This window comes from Physeter macrocephalus, chromosome 7 (assembly GCF_002837175.3).
Source record: "Physeter macrocephalus isolate SW-GA chromosome 7, ASM283717v5, whole genome shotgun sequence".
In the NCBI taxonomy this organism is placed as follows: Eukaryota; Metazoa; Chordata; class Mammalia; order Artiodactyla; family Physeteridae; genus Physeter; species Physeter macrocephalus.
The window spans coordinates 121,327,826-121,346,092 of NC_041220.1; the positions used below are offsets into that span (position 1 = coordinate 121,327,826).

At 37.5% G+C, this 18,267-nt stretch overlaps 1 long non-coding RNA gene across 1 annotated transcript in view; it reads right to left on the bottom strand.

Annotated features, from left to right (window-relative positions):
- LOC114486611 (uncharacterized) overlaps positions 1 to 18,267 on the bottom strand; it is a 108,384-nt gene that overhangs the window by 86,299 nt on the left and 3,818 nt on the right. The gene's annotated exons all lie outside the window — the stretch shown is intronic.

An 18,267-nucleotide genomic window follows, 5' to 3' on the forward strand; every position in this document is an offset into this window, starting at 1 on the left:
GAAAGAAAGAAAGAAAGAAAGAAAGAAAGGAAGGAAGGAAGGAAGGAGGGAAGGAGGGAGGGAGGGAAGGAAGGGAGAGAGAGAGAGAGAGGCAGGAAGGAAGGGAGGCAGAAAGAAAAAAAGAAACTAGTGACTGCTGAGTGTTTTATTTTCAACCCCTTTCAAATGAGACACCCCACCTAAAGCCTTAGCACAATGTTAGAATAACAATCCATATTAGCAAGTGTTCTTTGTCATACAGTTATTCTAAAATAGCATTTGTTCACGAGTTCCTGGTTAGATGTCCTATACCCAATCCCTGTGTCACTTTAACAGCTTTTGATATGTATTTCTTTACCTTCTGTTTTTCCAAGGAACAAAATTTCTGTTTATTCAATTCTTCTTTGTAAGATTTGTTTTCCTACCTTCATCATCCTATATATCTTCTTCTGGACACAATACATCGGTCATTGTCTCTTTTAAAATACATTGTCCAGAACAAAAAGTCACCCCAGATATGCTCTGATAGGAGTACAGAATTCAAAGGGAACTATTTCTTTCCTTTTCTTTTTTCAGCCATGATATACTGATGGCTCACTGAACTTGTTTTTTCATGATTCATAATCAGGCCAAGGTTCTCACTCATAGTTATCTTCAGTTGTTCTGCAAACAGACTAGGATAGGAGTTTCTAGTTTTCCATACACAGTCCCACTATTTTATTTTTGTAACAGGTTCCAGACTGAACAGAACTTTTAAAATTTCTGCTTCTATAACCATACTCTTTTGCTTTACTTGGTGGTAAAGGATGATAACTAGGTATTTTGGCCTTTAAAGTATTTAATGAGTATGGGGTCAAGTCTGAGTCCTGAGCCACAGCACTGGAGACACCCCAAGAGACCAACATTGATACATCTTCTGGTACACTTTGGATATGGTTGTTGTAACAGGTGTTCATTATCTAGCCCAGCTGAGATCTACTTCACATTTCTACCTCCAAGACAAATAATTTCTTGAAATACTTTGCCAAACATCTGACAGAAGTAGATACACAATGTTTACATTATGTCCCCAAATTTATAATCTAATACACTATTATAAAAAGAACTAGGACTTCCCTGGTGGTGCAGTGGTTAAGAATCCACCTGCCAATGCAGGGGGCACAGGTTCGATCCCTGGTCCGGGAAGATCCCACATGCCGCAGAGCAACAGAGCCTGTGCACCACAACTACTGAGCCTGCGCTCTGGAGCCCGCAAGTCACAACTACTGAAGCCCGCACACTCTAGGGCCCGCGTGCCGCAACTACTGAGCCCACATGCTGCAGTTACTGAAGCCCACGCACCTGGAGCCCGTGCTCCGCAACAAGAGAAGCCACTGCAATGAGAAGCCTGTGCACCACAACGAAGAGTAACCCCTGCTCGCCACAACTAGAGAAAGCCCAAGTGCAGCAAAGAAGACCCAACGCAGCCAAAAAATAAATAAATTAATTAATTAAAAAAAAAGAACTAGATTAATTTCACAGGACTAACTTTTATTCATAGCAAATCTAGAATTATAATCCATTGCTAACCAATATATTGCCAATGGGTTCATAATCATTAGGTTAAACATGGCACACAGACTCATAAAAAGGGAATCTATGGTCAGCCAGACAATGAATGATCCATGTCTGGTGTGGCAAATACTATTTACTCCCCTTTTTCTTAATTATAACTAACGTCATTTTACAACCTTTACAACATTTAAACGTTGTTATATGATTGAGTCTTAACCTGTGAAATGTGAGTGGAAGCGAGGTCTGCTGTGTAACAGCATTCTCTAAGAAGGAGAATGTGTCCCTTTTTCTCCCTCAATTCTGGGAGGGGATGATGATTAACAGGGCCCTTGGAATGGCAGAGCCACATCACAGAGGCACCCTGCACATGAATCACCACACTGAGAACAATAATCTGCCTGTGAGAAACATGTGCTTTTAGAGAGAGATGGTGATGATGTGTGTGTATGTGCGTGTACATGAGTAGGAAGTGGGGTGCTTGACTCATTATTTAATTTGGAGCTACTATTACAGAAATGAATTTAACTAAAGTAATACCATTTGAATACTTTATATATATTCACTGCCAAGAGATTTGCGGGTCATGCTTAAGAAATTTATTGATAAAATTCTTAATTCCTCTAGGGTACACATTTAATCAAAGCAAAGCCCTGAATATGAGAAAAAAAATTCTTTGCCATTCTGAAATATTTCCACATCGTGATTTTCTAACCATTGTTTCTTCTTTCACAAGTCAACCCTTTATATAAAGTTATGCTTAGCTTCCTGTGTGGTGATCCAGGGCCTCGCTTAGCAATGACTGCATGTTTAGGTAGAAGGGAAGCAGTGAGACCAGGTTCTGAACCCACAGTTCACACTATCCTTCAATTCCATATGTAAGGGCGATGTTTTATGCCTCAGTGAAGCTACAGATAATTTATGCTACCCTGTGAAATAGGTCATGGCACTTTGGAGCTTATGTCAGCCATCTCTGGGCAGTGTGGAAGATGGCCTGTGGGGTGCTGACTCCACTCCTCTCCTACACACACAATGCTCCTGACTATACCCCAAACCAGAGAACAACTCCCTGGGGCCATCCAAGGTCAGAGAGGCGCCATCTCTACTGTGTGTGAGTATGTGAGAGAGAGAGAGACAAATAGAGACAGAGAGAGAGAAATTAGCATAAGGAATTGGCTCAAAATCTCATGATCTGCAGTTGATAAGCGGGATACCCAGGAGAGTTGATGGTGTGAAAGCCGGTAGGCTCAAGACCCAGGAAGGGCCAGTGTTTCAGTTGAGTTTGAAAGCAGGAAACAGTGTCCCAGCTTGAAGGCAGTTAGATAGGAGGAATTCCCTCTTATCAGGGGAGGTTCAGTCTTGTTCTATTCAGATCTTCAACTGACTGGATGAGGTCCACTCATATTAGGAAGAGCAATCTGCTTTACTCAGTATACTCAGTGGTTTCTTGAGATGGAAACTACTGGCAAAGATGCTGTGAAGACTGTTCAAATGACAACAAAAGACTTAGAATATTCATAAACTTAGTTGATAAAGCAGTGGCAGGGTTTGAGAGGATTGACTTCAATTTAAAATGTTAAAATCATCCAATGATACCCTCACAGACACACCCAGAATAATGTTTGATTGAACACTGGGCACTCTGTGGTCTAGTCAAGTGGATACATAACTAGCTACCACAATATGTAGAACAATACAGGTGTAGCTCAGAGATATTGTGGGTTCAGTTCCAGACCACCACAATATAGCATAGATCACAATAAAGCAAGTCACACAAATTTTCTGGTTTCCTAGTGTATATAAAAGTTGTGTTTATACTACACTGTAGTCTATTAAGTGCGCAATAGCATTATGTCTAAAAAAATAATGTACATAAGTAAAAAATACTTTCTTGCTAAAATAAGGGAGCCATCATCTGAGCCTTCAGCAAGTCATAATCATGTTGCTGGTGGAGGGTCTTGCCTCCATGTAGATTCTGCTGACTGATCATGGTGCTGCTTGTTGAAGGTTGGGATGGCTGTGGCAATTCCTTAAAATAAGACAATGATGAAGTACACCGCATCGATTGACTCTTTCACGAATGGTTTCTCTGTAGCATGCAATGCCATGTGATAGCTTTTCACCCACAGTGAAACTTCCTTCAAATTGAAGTCAATCCTCTCAAACCCTGCCACTGCTTTATCAGCTAAGTTTATGAATACTCTAAGTCTTTTGTTGTCATTTGAACAGTCTTCACAGCATCTTTGCCAGTATTTTCCATCTCAAGAAACCACTTTCTTTGCTCCTCCATAAGAAGCAACTCCTTATCCATGAAAGTTTTTTCACGAGATGCAATTCAGTCCCGTCTTCAGTCTCTACTTCTAATTCTAGTTCTCTTGCTATTTCCATCACATCTACAGTTAAAATACTAACATCAAAGAGCACTACTCACAGATCACTGTAACAAATATAACAGTAATGAAAAAATGTTTGAAATATTGTAAGAATTATCCAAATGTGATGCAGAGACATGAAGTAAGAAAATGCTGATGGAAAATTGTGCCAACAGACTTGCTCAACGTAGTGTTCAACAAACCTTCAATTTGTAACCAAAACACATATTTACAAAGTGCAGTAAACTGAAGCCCAGTTATATGAGGTATGCCTATATCTAATATATAGGGTTAATTTGAGGGGCAGATGAAAGAATGTATTAAGTGCTACAGAATGAAAGTTTAAGATTTAAATTACCATCTGTTTTTCCTTTTTGTTGAGATATTCTTACCTCAGCTACAAGTACACAACAAAATTGCTGATCTTGCTTTTTATTTTTCTGAAAATATCATTGCCACAGTTGTTTAATGGAGCAAGATTGAGAATAAAGGACTGGGTATTTTATAAATATGAATCTATCTACCCTGATAGTGGTTATATCATCTTTTGTTAAAGCATTGATTCATCATCTATGTCTAAACCAACATAAAAATGAGCAGATTAAAATAATCACATTTGCCTGTTCTCAGTGTTCTGGTAACTTTTACTTTATTCACCATTACTCAGTAATTATTTTCCATGGCCAAACAATTAACTTGCAGTTACTTTTGGTATAATAAGATGTAATTATTTTTAGCCAGGAGACTTGAATTTTTAAAATTTACTTATATTTTATTTGGCTATGCCATGCAGCTTGAGGGATCTTTGTTCCCTTCCCCAGCCAGAGACTGAACCCATTCCCCCTCCAGTGGAAGCATGGAGTCCTAACCACCGGACCACCAGGGAATTGCCAGACTTGAATTTATAAAGAGAAGTTAGGGTGATCTTATAATCACTTATTTCACCTTAGATTGTAATTCATTCTTACACATGCTTCCTATATACTTTTCAGTTCAGAGTCTCTTTTCTGGAGAAAACGGAAGCAAATAGAAGTTGGTGGATTCTGCTACAGCAATATTATCCATAAATATTACACCATCAGCCTTAAGAAGTGATCCAACTATTCTTTCATCACTTGGTTCAGAATACATTTAAAAAGCAATTATTGCAATTATTGGCAATTATTAAATCTCATATTACAAGATCAGCTCTATTGAGGCTTTGTACCTTCTGATATTATTCTTAAAATTCTGTGCTACTCTTAAATTCTTCATATGTGTTATTTTCCTTATTTGCATCTTAGGTAAATGTTCTCTCACCCTTTAATTTCCTCCGAGCTCAGGTGCAGCTGTACTAACTTTGAAAATACACCATTATTTTTTTTTCCACACTGAGGACATATATAATTGCACAGAGAGATATACTTTTTAAAAATGTTAGTGCTATCCAGACTGCTTGAGATATTGTCCAGTTGAGAGGCATGAAATAAATCACTTGTGTTTGAAATTTTTTTTTTTTTGTGGTACGCGGGCCTCTCACTGTTGTGGCCTCTCCCGTTGCAGAGCACAGGCTCCGGACGCACAGGCTCAGTGGCCATGGCTCACAGGCCCAGCCACTCTGCGGCATGTGGGATCTTCCCGGACCGGGGCACGAACCCGGTCAAGCTTTCACTTGCCCACACCTACGTGTCCCCTGCATTGGCAGGCGGATTCTCAACCACTGCGCCACCAGGGAAGCCCATGTTTGAATTTTTAAAAGACTGTGTTCCTAAACTCTAGGGTCCATGAGTAATTATGATCGTGTTTTCATTTGCATAGCTATCATGAATGTGAAGATACCATGATTATGATTATTTACTCCGCAGGTCACCATCGTTCCCTCTACACCAACTAATTCCTTCTTGTTTATTCCTTGAGATTCCTTGAAAACCCTTTCACCAAAAGGATACATTTTAGTTTCCCTAGTAGAGTTAAAGAGTTTCCATATTTTATTTTACAAAGTAAAATAAGAGAACGCATGCCCTAACCCTAATCCTCAGAAAATATATGATTATCATTAAGCAAGTTAAAATTTAAAATAAGTCCATGACTTCCATAACTACTTGGAAGACCTTTGTGCTAATCTTCACTAATGTTCAATTTGGAACACTATTGTATTCATAATTTGCCGTTCTCAGAAAAAATAAAACATTTAGCGACATAAGGAATTCGATCATTTAGTTTTAGTGAAATAGGACGTCTCAAGCAATTTCTGGATGGATAGAGTTCCCTTATACCCACAGTGGTTTGCCTTGGAGACACTCTTGTAATCTGTTTTAGGAAACTATTAGCCATACACTCTTCCAGGCTTGGTTATTTTAAGCCTACGTCCATAATAAAAATCACTTACTCTCAGCTTGAATCTTTCCTAAACATTAAGTCAACTATGGGAAGGAACTGAGGTAGATGACATAAATCAAATACCCTGACATAGAACTCCAGTACTTTTTACTGTATTTTACTCTTGGCTTCCAGATGTTATTTTAACTGAGTATCTCTTTGATACACTCTGCTGCTCCAATCACACTTTCTGTTGTATTTGTTTTATTGTTGTTTGCTGTTTTCTAACAAACAGCATGAGCAGTATCTTTGTTCTTTATGCATTCAATATACGTGCATGAGGAGCATGTTTAAATTACTTTTACAAAAGAAATATGAAATCAAATTTTGGACACTACTGGTTTAGATATTACTGCAGAAAAGTATTGACAAAAATATCATTTCTTTTAAGAAATCCATCACCCTGACCTCTGCAATGCCTCTGCAATTTGTATTATTAAGATAATAGTTTTGTCGTCCTGCTCATAAGGTTGATTCAACACATTCCTGTCTCCTGAAGCTTTCTGCATTATTTGTGATTGTTGACCATTCTCTCTTTCTTGAAACTCTTTTCTCATTTCTGTAAGTTTACAATGTCCGATTTCCCTCCCACATTTATTTCATTTTTTATATTACTTTCTTCCTCCAATCATCTCTTACATTTTCTGTTCCCAAATCCTTTTATACATTATCTACCTTGGTGACCTCATACACAATACGACTTTACGTTCCATGTAAATGCTGATGAATCTCAGAGCAAGATCTCCAACTAAATCATCTAGGTTGATTCCCATACCCAAAGTTCAAATCACATACAAAGCATCTCCACATAGGTATCTCAAAGCAAGATATTTATGATATGATCTTGTCCTCCTGTTTTCCTCATCTCAGTGAAGGGACTCACTCAGCCAGTATCACTCTTGGTCTCTCTGATCTCACTCATCCTCTACTTTCAGTTAGCCACGATTTACAGAATCTGCACTCTTAACATCTCTTATATCCATTCTCTTCTCTCACTTTCATTGGTCATGAACCTCATTTAGGATTTACCACTTTAACCTGAACAACTGGAATAACCTCCTAATAAATTTCACAACCATTTTTGTTTTCCTCTCCATTCTTCACACAACAGCCAGAGTGATCTTCCCATAATGTTCATTGGCAAAGCCATTTCTCCCTTTATAGTTCTTAAGTGAATCATTATAGGCTTAAATGCCTTAACATGGAGCCAAAGGTGTTTCATGCTCTGGCAGGTACCAACTTTTATAGTTTTGTCTCCTGCCAATTCTTCAAGTATTTCCTCTTTCTTATCAACACAAAACTCTAGAATTTTTAGAATTTCCCAGAAAGGCCTGCTGTTGGGAAAGCATGTTCTTTTTCACTCTTTCCACTTTGTATCTACTGCCTGTCCCACAACATATGCATGTGTTTCCTGGACAGCCAAACAAGCTCTCTAATTTGTGTGTGAGAATGTGTAAGTATGGGTGTGCATGTGTTATCCACTTAAGTGGTGTCTCTCACTCTGAGGTTAAATTGTCCCGTATTTTTGTTCTCCAGCAGGGCCAAGCAAATAGCAAGAGACTATAAACGTGTATTCTTTGAAAGGATAGGTAAATGTATAGAGAATAAAATAATTAGTAACTCAAGATTTATCACAGTATATCTAAATATTTCCTGAAAATAAGTAAATAAGATATTGTTTTATGCTCTTATCACAGAAATATACCACCAGAAATGTTGATGATGCCTGTTAGAAGTTATTTACCTGCTTGCCTTCACAACCATTGACACATGGGGCACCTGGTTACAGAAATAGTCACAGACAATTAAAAATTTGATTTTACTGAAGTTATATTTGAAATTGTTGGTATATATCACCCCAGTCTACTTTCCCTGTCAGACTGTCCTTTCTCCTTTCCATATTACCCCATGATGTCAATGGGGAGAATCCTTCCTTCATCCGTTTCTTTAGTTCCTCATCTAGTGTCCCCTCTTCTGAGTATCGTCACTCACAACTAATCCTCCCTTTGACACTGTGTCCTATAAAGTTCTAATCCATTCTCATTGCTTTTGCAGATGGTATTTAGAGCCCTCATTTGAATAATATTTGCTCCTGAAAATAGCCTCAGAAAGTGACTTATTTTCTCACAAAATCTTTCTCCGGGAAGAAGCTAAGAATTTTCCTAGATCTACGCTAGACCTTTGTTGTTATTGTTCTTCTCCATTGTAAACTCATTTTCTTGGACATTCATACCACACAGAAATGTTTTTACCATCACCTGCTGTGGCAGAGAATGTGGATGCTGCCAATATTCATATTTCTCCTCTTTTTCCTGTGCACACAGCTAAACTCTATTTCTCAGCTCTCTTGCAATTACAATTTGCCTTCTGAGTTCCAGCCAAAGGAAAGTCAGTGACCCTGAGGTGTACTATTTCTGGGGCTGGACTGTGAAACATCTCAGTAGAACCTCCTCCCTCTTTCCCTTCCCTGTCTCTCAGCCAGATGAAGCAAATCCTGCCAAGGGCTCAAGGGAATGGACAAATCCTGAGTACCTCTATCGCCCAGCCACACACTCATTTGCACTGTGCTGTGAATGAAAAAGCTTTCATGTTCTGATGAATGAAATTTGAGGATATTAAGAATAGTTATCGTTACTTTTCCTAATTAATACATATTTTAAATATCAGGCTGTAGTCCTTCATTCTGAGAATGTAATGACTCACTCATTTTGTTTCTACTTCCACAATTTTCACTATCCCAGGTAACTACTGCATTCTGAATTATACTTGAATGACTGATTTCACATCATTTTCTTCAGTAAACTACCCCTGAAGCCAAAGACTGGTTTTATAATCCTGTAAACTGAACTATAGCCTAAATCCCTCTCTCTGATAACAAACGCTTATCCCCACTAAATATTGGGTTGGCCAAAAAGTTCATTCGGGTTTTTCATAAGCTGTTACGGAAAAACCCAAACGAACTTTTTGGCCAACCCAATATTTTTATTTTTCACTTGGGTCTTTAAACCTCTCAGTGTTTTTTTTTTTTTTTCATATGATGCTTCTTGGCTTTACATCCTAATGAACTTCATCATCCTATTTGGCCATTTCTTGTTAGTCTTATCTTCAGACCCCTGTTCTCCTGCTTTTCTTCTAACTTCTTCCAAACATACTCTCAACCTGGATCTCTCTCATCACAGACATTTTCCATCTTCTGAGCTCCTGAGCTTTCCTGCAGAAAAATCACATAACTCTGCCAGGTGGGGCAGATTTATAGTTTCCAATTTCAGTTGGGCCCTCAAAATTGCTTGTCAATCCTTTTACTCAAATGACTCTGAGTTTAATAGCTCTGACCTATGTAATGGTGTGAGCCCAGCTCTCCCTTCCACGGCATCCTACACTTATTTCTGGGCATCTCAGAGGAGCCTTTTGCACACACCCAGTTGTGAATTTATGAACTCTCATCCCCACGCTGTATTACCCTGGCCTCCACTCCTGCTTCAGCTTTCACTTGCCCACACCTACTTTGCACACAGTTGCTTGTGGAAACCTCACCGCTGCCAGTCACCATCTTGAAATGACAGCATCGCTACCAGGAACGCTATCACCTAGTGCTCTGAGTACCTCTCTTCCTTTTAGAGTCAGAATGATGCAGAGCTCACCCTTGTGACAGAAAAAAAATTGTTTCCTCTCAACCTGTTATCACATGTGATCATCTGAATATCAAAGCAGCTGTGCTCCTGGGCAGAGACTTGCATAATTTTCCTATGCAATCCTGGGAACTTGTGGCCCTCACCTCTTCTTCCTAGCTGCTCAAGTTTCTTCCCTGGTGCCACAAAGGAAATACACAGGTCATCATCTACCCTAAATTCTCACTTTTCCCCTCCAGCTTTTCCTCCAACAAAAATACCTTTTCTACTACTAGATGTAAAAACGATAATTGCAGACAAACAGAGATGGAGCATGCAGAGGTAGATCAATGTTGTTATCGACTGAAAAATAATGCACAACCTAAAAGTTGAGAATTATGTTTTATTTGCAACAAAACTGAGGACTTGAAGCCCAGGAATCAGCCTCTCAGATAGCTCTGAGAGACTTCTCTGAAGAGATAAGGGAGAAGCCAAGATATACAGGAGTTTTTGCAACAAAGACCAGATAGTCAGAACATCAAAAGATTACTGTTAATTAAAAATCTCAAGTTAATGAATTTAGCCCTTTTCTATGTATGGGAAGATGCAAAAGTCTGGCCTCATTGAAATCATTCCTTTGATATGCTCCTCAGGATACACCTTTGGGGAGAGCTGCAGTGGCTGATGGCTTGATGGTAGGCATTCTGTTTTTATCCTGAGGTCCCTCAGGCACCTTCAGGGGACGGCTGTAATGTGATGGCTTGATGGCTGCAACATCCTTTGTTTAGTGATATGGCAGGCAACATTTTTTTCATTGACACTGTTTATTTTACTTTGGGTGTAATGACCCCTTATCCTTATCTGTGCCCTCTCCCTTGTCTGATTATAAATGAAGGACAGTCTATCCAAGTCTTCAAATAAAAATAATTTTGGATGTACAAACCTATAGGAAAAAATAGTTTCTCCTTACATTTATTCAAAAACATTCATCATTCATTAAACAAGCAATTCTCTTAGGGCTATCCTGGTTGACATAAAAGTACATATTTTCAATGCTAGCTTTCTGTCTCCAAGGCAGGCACAATGTAGGAATTTAGCAGTTTAGTAAAAAAATAAGTATGATAAAATGTTAAAATTGCTATGATAAAAGTAGGTGTAATATAAAATGAGGTCACAAAGAGGGGCGTGAATAATTTGATTTGAGATAGAAAACAAAAGCTTCTTAGAGAAAAGATATATGAGAAGTTCAAATTTGATTATGTCGGTAGTGGCTATCTCTCCTATAGAAGATTATTGAAAGCATCAGATTTTATGAAACATACAGAATAATTTTGACAAGTTCAAAAAAGCAAAATATAATGGCTTAATTTTTTCCTATACAGACGAGTGTACACGTAATTAGACAAGTATATGTAACAGAATAGCCTCTGATTGAAGACAGAATATCTTCGGCATTCTGTTCTTATTCTTACCATGCCATGGATTGGTCCTACCTCACCTATGCAGTAAATATAATCTAACCATAGTGTTTCTACTTTACCCAGAGGTATGGCTCTCTGTCCAACCTCCCTGTCGCTCACCTCACCTGAACCTAAACTTCATTATTTAAATTACAGACATTTAGAGAGAATGTGTAGGTACTGTATTGCACACTGCAGTTGAGAAGGCAAAAGGTGTGTGCGTTGACAGACAAGGCTTGGTCTTTGCCCACAGCAGTGTACATTAAAATGTAAAGGACAAAATATTTTCTGAGTATTTTTTTCCACAAAGGAAACACTGGTATTTAGTTTTAAAGACCATTTTTTAAGTCTTGTCTCAGCCAAAAGATATAACCATTCTCTGCTTGAAGAGACTAGTTGAAATCAGATAGAAGTAAACTAATAAAGCACATTAGAATGGCATGTCCTGGTAGAGAATACAGCCCTAGATTGTTGTTCATAGTGAGATACATGTGAATGCTGTCATTTAGGATAATAATCCTTCAAGTATTCCCATGTAAGAGGAAATAAAAACATATCTAGAAGGGATATCAAAAAATAAAATTTAGGTCATTAACCTCCACATGGAAGGAGAGCTTTTTGCTCTTTTGGTAGTTGCTTTTTGATTTTGTTGTTTATTTGGATAAGAGGGCAGCCAGCCTTGCCTTGTGATGGCACATGGAGCAAATACCTAAATGGGTCATTAAGGTCTTAAGTATTACATTTTTTGTGTGTGTGTGGTACGCGGGCCTCTCACGGTTGCGGCCTCTCCCGTTGCGGAGCACAGGCTCCGGACGCGCAGGCTCAGCGGCCATGGCTCACGGGCCCAGCCGCTCCGCGGCATGTGGGATCTTCCGGGGCCAGGGCACGAACCCGTGTCCCCTGCATCGGCAGGCGGACTCTCAACCACTGCGCCACGAGGGAATCCCGGGAAGCCCTAAGTATTACATCTTTTAATGAACGTCATCACCCTGGATTTTCACAAGTAAATAGAGCCATACTAAATATTATGAGACAAAACGGTTTAATTAAGGAGTTCGAACTTCCGCACACGTAGAAAGAGTGGGGCCTGTGCAGGTCAAGAGGCTGCTGCTGGAAGGTCAGAGAAACAGTCACAGAAACCATCAGCCTGGCCAGCCAAATGAAATGGCTTTTAAATGATCGCAGGGATAGTGCCACAATTTTCAATTATCTGGATATGGTCCTACCTACTGTCTCAACTTGCAGTACGGAAGCTGGAAATTGCAGATAAAGCTGAGTAGCCGCCATGTTTGGCCATCAGTATCTCACAAGGGTGTAATGACTTTTCTTCTGCTTTTTATGACAAATGTGAGGGCCATTCATTCATTGGCAAATTCTAATCTGGAACCACTGAAGGAAGGGGGTTCTAAGGAATGTACATGACATGATGGTAATGCCAAGTTTACTACTAGCACAGGAAGGAGCTAGTATTTTACTTTTTTTTTTTTTTCCGGTATGCAGGCCACTTACTGTTGTGGCCTCTCCCGTTGCGGGGCGCAGGCTCCGGAAGCGCAGGCTCAGTGGCCATGGCTCACGGGCCTAGCTGCTCTGCGGCATGTGGGATCTTCCCGGACCGAGGCACGAACCCGTGTCCCCTGCATTGGCAGGCGGATTCTCAACCACTGCACCACCAGGGAAGCCCAGGAGCTAGTATTTTAAACCAGACTTTATATTTGCTACTCTAAGACATTGCTACTCAAAGTCTTTTTATGGTAATAAATAAACAATTTGATTATAATTTTGATTGTGCTAAATTCAGCCTAGTGTTTTATAATCTGACTAATTTGAAGTTTAAGGGATAATGAAGGATCTTAAACTTTCATTTCCTAATACAATCTGATTCACTGAAAACCACATACTGAAATCTGCTGTTATTTACAAAAAGTTGTTTTCCATTAGCTTGTCACATTTAAATAAATTTGAAGCATTTTTATTAGGTTGATAATATGGTAAAAACTATTATCTATCTATCACTTATATTAAGAATGTACTTGTTTTTCTGTAAAATCAAAATATATTGTCATTTCTAATCTCTAAATATTTTTCATGAGCTGATAAAGCCCTTATTTTTCAAGAAAGATACAATCTATAAGATTCAATTGCCAGAGTTTATATGATATAGGTATGGTTTATGCATATACATGTATATGCATGAATGATCACACACATATGCAAGCATATGTACACACACACACACGCACACGCCAGTGGAGTATACTTTTATCCAAACTGGTAACTAAACATATCAATAGAAATTCTATATTCACAGCAATCCAATGTTCTTATTAAACACCACTATTTTCTCTTTATGAGGTAAATCCAATATCTTGAACTTGTGAAAATGCTTTATTCTTAGTACTGCCAGTATCCCCAGAGGTATAGCACTGATGCTTTTCTTAAAATAATTCTGCCTTCTGGGCAAGAGGCTTTTTTAAGCATTAAATAGGACAAAATGTTTTGTAGCTGCTATCTGTTTTATTGTGTGTAGACTTATGTTAAGATACTTTTAAAATTAAATGTCAAATCCAGGTTGACATTAGAAACACAGCAGTGCTTGATATTTGATGAGAAACTGTCAACTTTCCTCTCCCTGTCAAATTGCCAGCAGCTTCTTTATGACTAGGCTAAGTGAGTACTGGTAGGCAGAGTTCCATATACAAAGATCTCAATACTATAAGATATGTGTGTGTGTGTGCATGTGTGTGTGTGTGTGTGTGTGTTAGGAGTGAGTGTGAGACAATCTTTTTTGTTAGGAAATTGAATTTTATTCTTTTAACTATTAAGGTGATTTTAGGAACATTTCTTGTAGATGAATCAATCATTTAGAAATCCCATTCAGAGTTAGGCATGAAAAGGCAAGTAGAATTCATTCTAAGTGATAATTTCCATGAAAAATTGAATCTTTGAACCTTAGGCTACAGTTTCTATTCTGTTATTTGCTAGGCTGATAGTCTATCTTAATATACCTTAATTTTAATTTCATTTCATTTTTACTAAATATCACTGCTAGACGAATGTGTGTGTCGGGGTGTGTGTGTGTGTGTGTGTGTGTGTGTGAGAGAGTGTACAGGGGTGTAGCCAGAAACACAGAAAGGAATTGGTAGTCAGGATGTTTGGCTCTGTTTTTCTTTCTTAAATAGGCACCTGTGCACACACACACACTCCTCATTCTAGGTGATCATATATTTTTTAGGAAATTATGTAATACTTCGTATCTCAGAAAATGGGGGTAATTACCTAAATGATTGAAGCTCTTTACTCCACTCCTAATCAAAACAAAACTTTAAAAAAGGAGGATACGATATTGCATTATCCCCAAAGGAAGCCAAAGGGGGTAGATACTCTTTCCCTGATCTCTAAAAGCTGAAACACAAAGAAGTGCTCCTCCTGTGGACCTCTGATATTACACAAGTAACACAAGGGTAAATAGGAGATTATATAATTGACTCTTTGAGGCAGATCCAGCAGAAGCAGAAGTGTTGCTGGCATCAAGTGGTGGCAGCTGCTGTGTAAAGACAGCAGTGTCGATGCCCTGCAGTGCCAGCACATACTGTGGCACAGGACACTGACTGCTCCTTGAATTATGTCCTTGGTTGCAGGTCTTAAAGCCTAGCACTCTATTCTATTTCCTAATTGTCTGGGGCCCTCCCAACACCATGAGCTAATCAATACATTTTGTATCAAAATTTTTCTTTTCTATCTAAGTTAGTTATTTGTTTTGTGGCTTGAAATTAGAGAAACTTGACCCAAAAATAAATTGCAAAGTTATATTCATAGGTGCATGCTAATTTAAAATTGTTATATTGTCTTGATAAATTGAAGCTTTAATCATCATCAAGTTTTCATACAGGTAGCCAGTATTACCTTTTCCCTTAAAGTTTCTTTTGTCTGATATTAATATAGCTACAACCATTTCTTTTGTATAGAATTTATATATAAATATAAATATACACATATGTATATACACACATTTGGATATGTGTGTGTGTGTTCTTGGATTTCAACATTTTCATTTTTTATATTTTACATATATTTCTTTTAAACAGTGTAAAGGTGGGTATATTTTTTCATCTAGTCTGATTATCTTTTGCTGGAAGATTTATACTAATATTTAAACTGATTACTGATTATTTTTTGATCTATAGCCCTATTTTATATTTTCTATTGGTTTTGTTTTATTTTTATTTTTCTGTTCTTTCTTTTGAATAGTATTTGTCTATTTCTCCATGAAAAATATTTTTATTGGATACCAACTCCTCACTGGACAATTTCTCTCAGCACAGAGGTTTATGTTACTCAGACTTCTACCACCATCATCACAGTGGAGAAATAATTCTCCTCTCATACTGTTTTATGTTCTTAAATTCTATTTTTGTTCCAGCAATTTTTTCAGTCCTTTTCTTTTAAACTGAAGTATAATTTCTGTTCAATATTATATAATTTACAATGTACAATATAGTGATTCACAATATTTAAAGGTTATACTCCATTTATGGTTATTATAAAATATTGGCTATATTCCCCATGTTGTACTATATATCCTTGTAGATTATTTTATGCCTAAGAGCTTGTACCTCTCACCCCCCTACCCCTATATTTTTCTCTCCCTAGCCCCTCCCACTGTTAACCACTTGTTTGTTCTCTATATCTGTGAGTCTGGTTCTTTTTCATTATATTCACTAGTTTGTTGCATTTTTTAGATTCGACACATAATATCATACAGCATTTGTCTTTCTCTGTCTGATTTATTTTACTTAGCATAATGCCCTCCAAGTCCATCCATACTGTTGCAAATGGCAAAATTTCATTTTTCATGGCTGAGTAGTATTCCATTGTGTGTGTGTGTGTGTGTGTGTGTGTGTGTGTGTGTGTGTGTAGATACCACTTCTTTATCCATTCATCTGTTGATGGACATTTAGGTTGCTTCCATATCTTGGCTATTGTAAATAATGCTGCTATGAACATTAGGGTGAATGTATCTTTTTGAGTTAATGTTTTTGTGTGTTTCAGATATATACCCAGGAGTGGAATTGCTGGGTCATATGGTAATAGTTCTATTTTTAGTTTTTTGAGAAAGCTCCATACTGTTTTCCAGAGTGGCTGCACCAATTTACATTGCCACCGATAGTGTACAAGGGTACCTTTTTCTCCACATCCTTGCCGACATTTTTTATTTGTGTTCTTTTTGATGATTGCCATTCTGACAGGTGTAACGGAATATCACACTGTGGTTTTGATTTGCATTTCTCTGATGACTAAAAATGTTGAACATCTTTTCATATATGCCTGTTGACCATCTGCATTTTCTCTTTGGAAAAATGTCTATTCAGTTCTTCTACCCATTTTTTAAATCAGGTTGTTTGTTTTTTTGATATTGAGTTTTATGAGTTATCTATATATATGTTGGATATTAATCCCTTATTGGTTATATCATTTAAAAATATTTTCTCCCATTCAATAGGTAGTCTTTTCATTTTGTCAGTGGTTTCCTTTGCTATGCAAAAGCTTTTAAATTTAGTTAGGTCCCACTTGTTTATGTTTGTTTTTATTTCGTTTACTTTAGGAGATGCATCCAAAAAATATTGCTGAGATTTATGTCAAAGAGTGTTCTGCCTATGTTTTCCTTTAGGAGTTTTTATAGCATCTGGTCTTACATTTAGGTCTTCAATCCATTGAGTTTATTTTTGTATATGGTTTAGTGAATGTTCTAATTTTATTCTTTTACATGTAGCTGACCAGTTTTCCCAGCACCACTTATTGAAGAAACAATTCCATTTACCATCACATGAAAAAGAATAAAATATCTAAAATAAACCTACCTAAGGAGACAAAAGACCTGTAGTCAGAAAATTATGAGACTGATGAAAGAAACTGAAGACAACACAAACAGATGGAAAGAGATACTGTGTTCTTGGGTTGGAAGAATCAACACTGTGAAAATGACCATACTACCAAAGGCAATCTGCAGATTCAGTGCAATCCCTATCAAAATACCAATGGAATTTTTCACAGAACTAGAACAAATAATTTTAAATTTGTATGGAAACACAAACACCCTGAATAGCCAAAACAATCTTGAGAAAGAAGAAAAGAGCTAGAGGAATCAAGCTCCCTGACTTCAGACTATACTACAAAACTACAGTAATCACAACAGAAGGGTACCGGCACAAAAACAGACACATAGATCAACGGAAGGGGCTAGAGAAACCAGAAATAAACCCATACATTTATGGTCAATTAATCTATGACAAAGGAGGCAAGAATATACAATGGAGAAAACATGGTCTGTTCTAGAAATGTTTAAGACCATCTCTCTGCACTTAGTTTTCTGAAGTGACACTATGATATTACTAGGTGTGTGTGTGTTCAGTGTTTCTGAGATTTACTAGGCTTGTTGGATGTAAAGATTGGTGTTGTTTGACAGTTCTGGAAACTTTCCAGGTATTACCTTCTATATGACCTCTGCTTCTTCCCTTGCTTCTCTTTCTAGAACTCCAGCTAAACACATATTAGACCTTCTCATCCTAATCTTTATTTTCCCTGTTTCCTGTGCTATTTTATCTTATTTTTTTCTGACATCACCTCCAGCTTCAAATGTTTCTAATTTGTTGTTTATTTCATTAAGTTTTAAATTTTCCTCATTATATATATTTTTTCTTGAACTTCTATTCTCTATCCAAGTCAGTTACATCACATTTTATAGTTTCCTGTTCCTTGAAAATATCATCAAGCTTGTGTTATTCTTTTAACACACTAATCATAGTTTTAAAATCTCTGGTGTTATGTTTAGTACAAGAAATCTGTTAACATTAGTATATGAAAGTCCTTTTCTGTCATTTATCGTATGTTCATGATGTTGCTTCTTTGTGTACTTATTATTTGATTTATTGTGAAATGCTT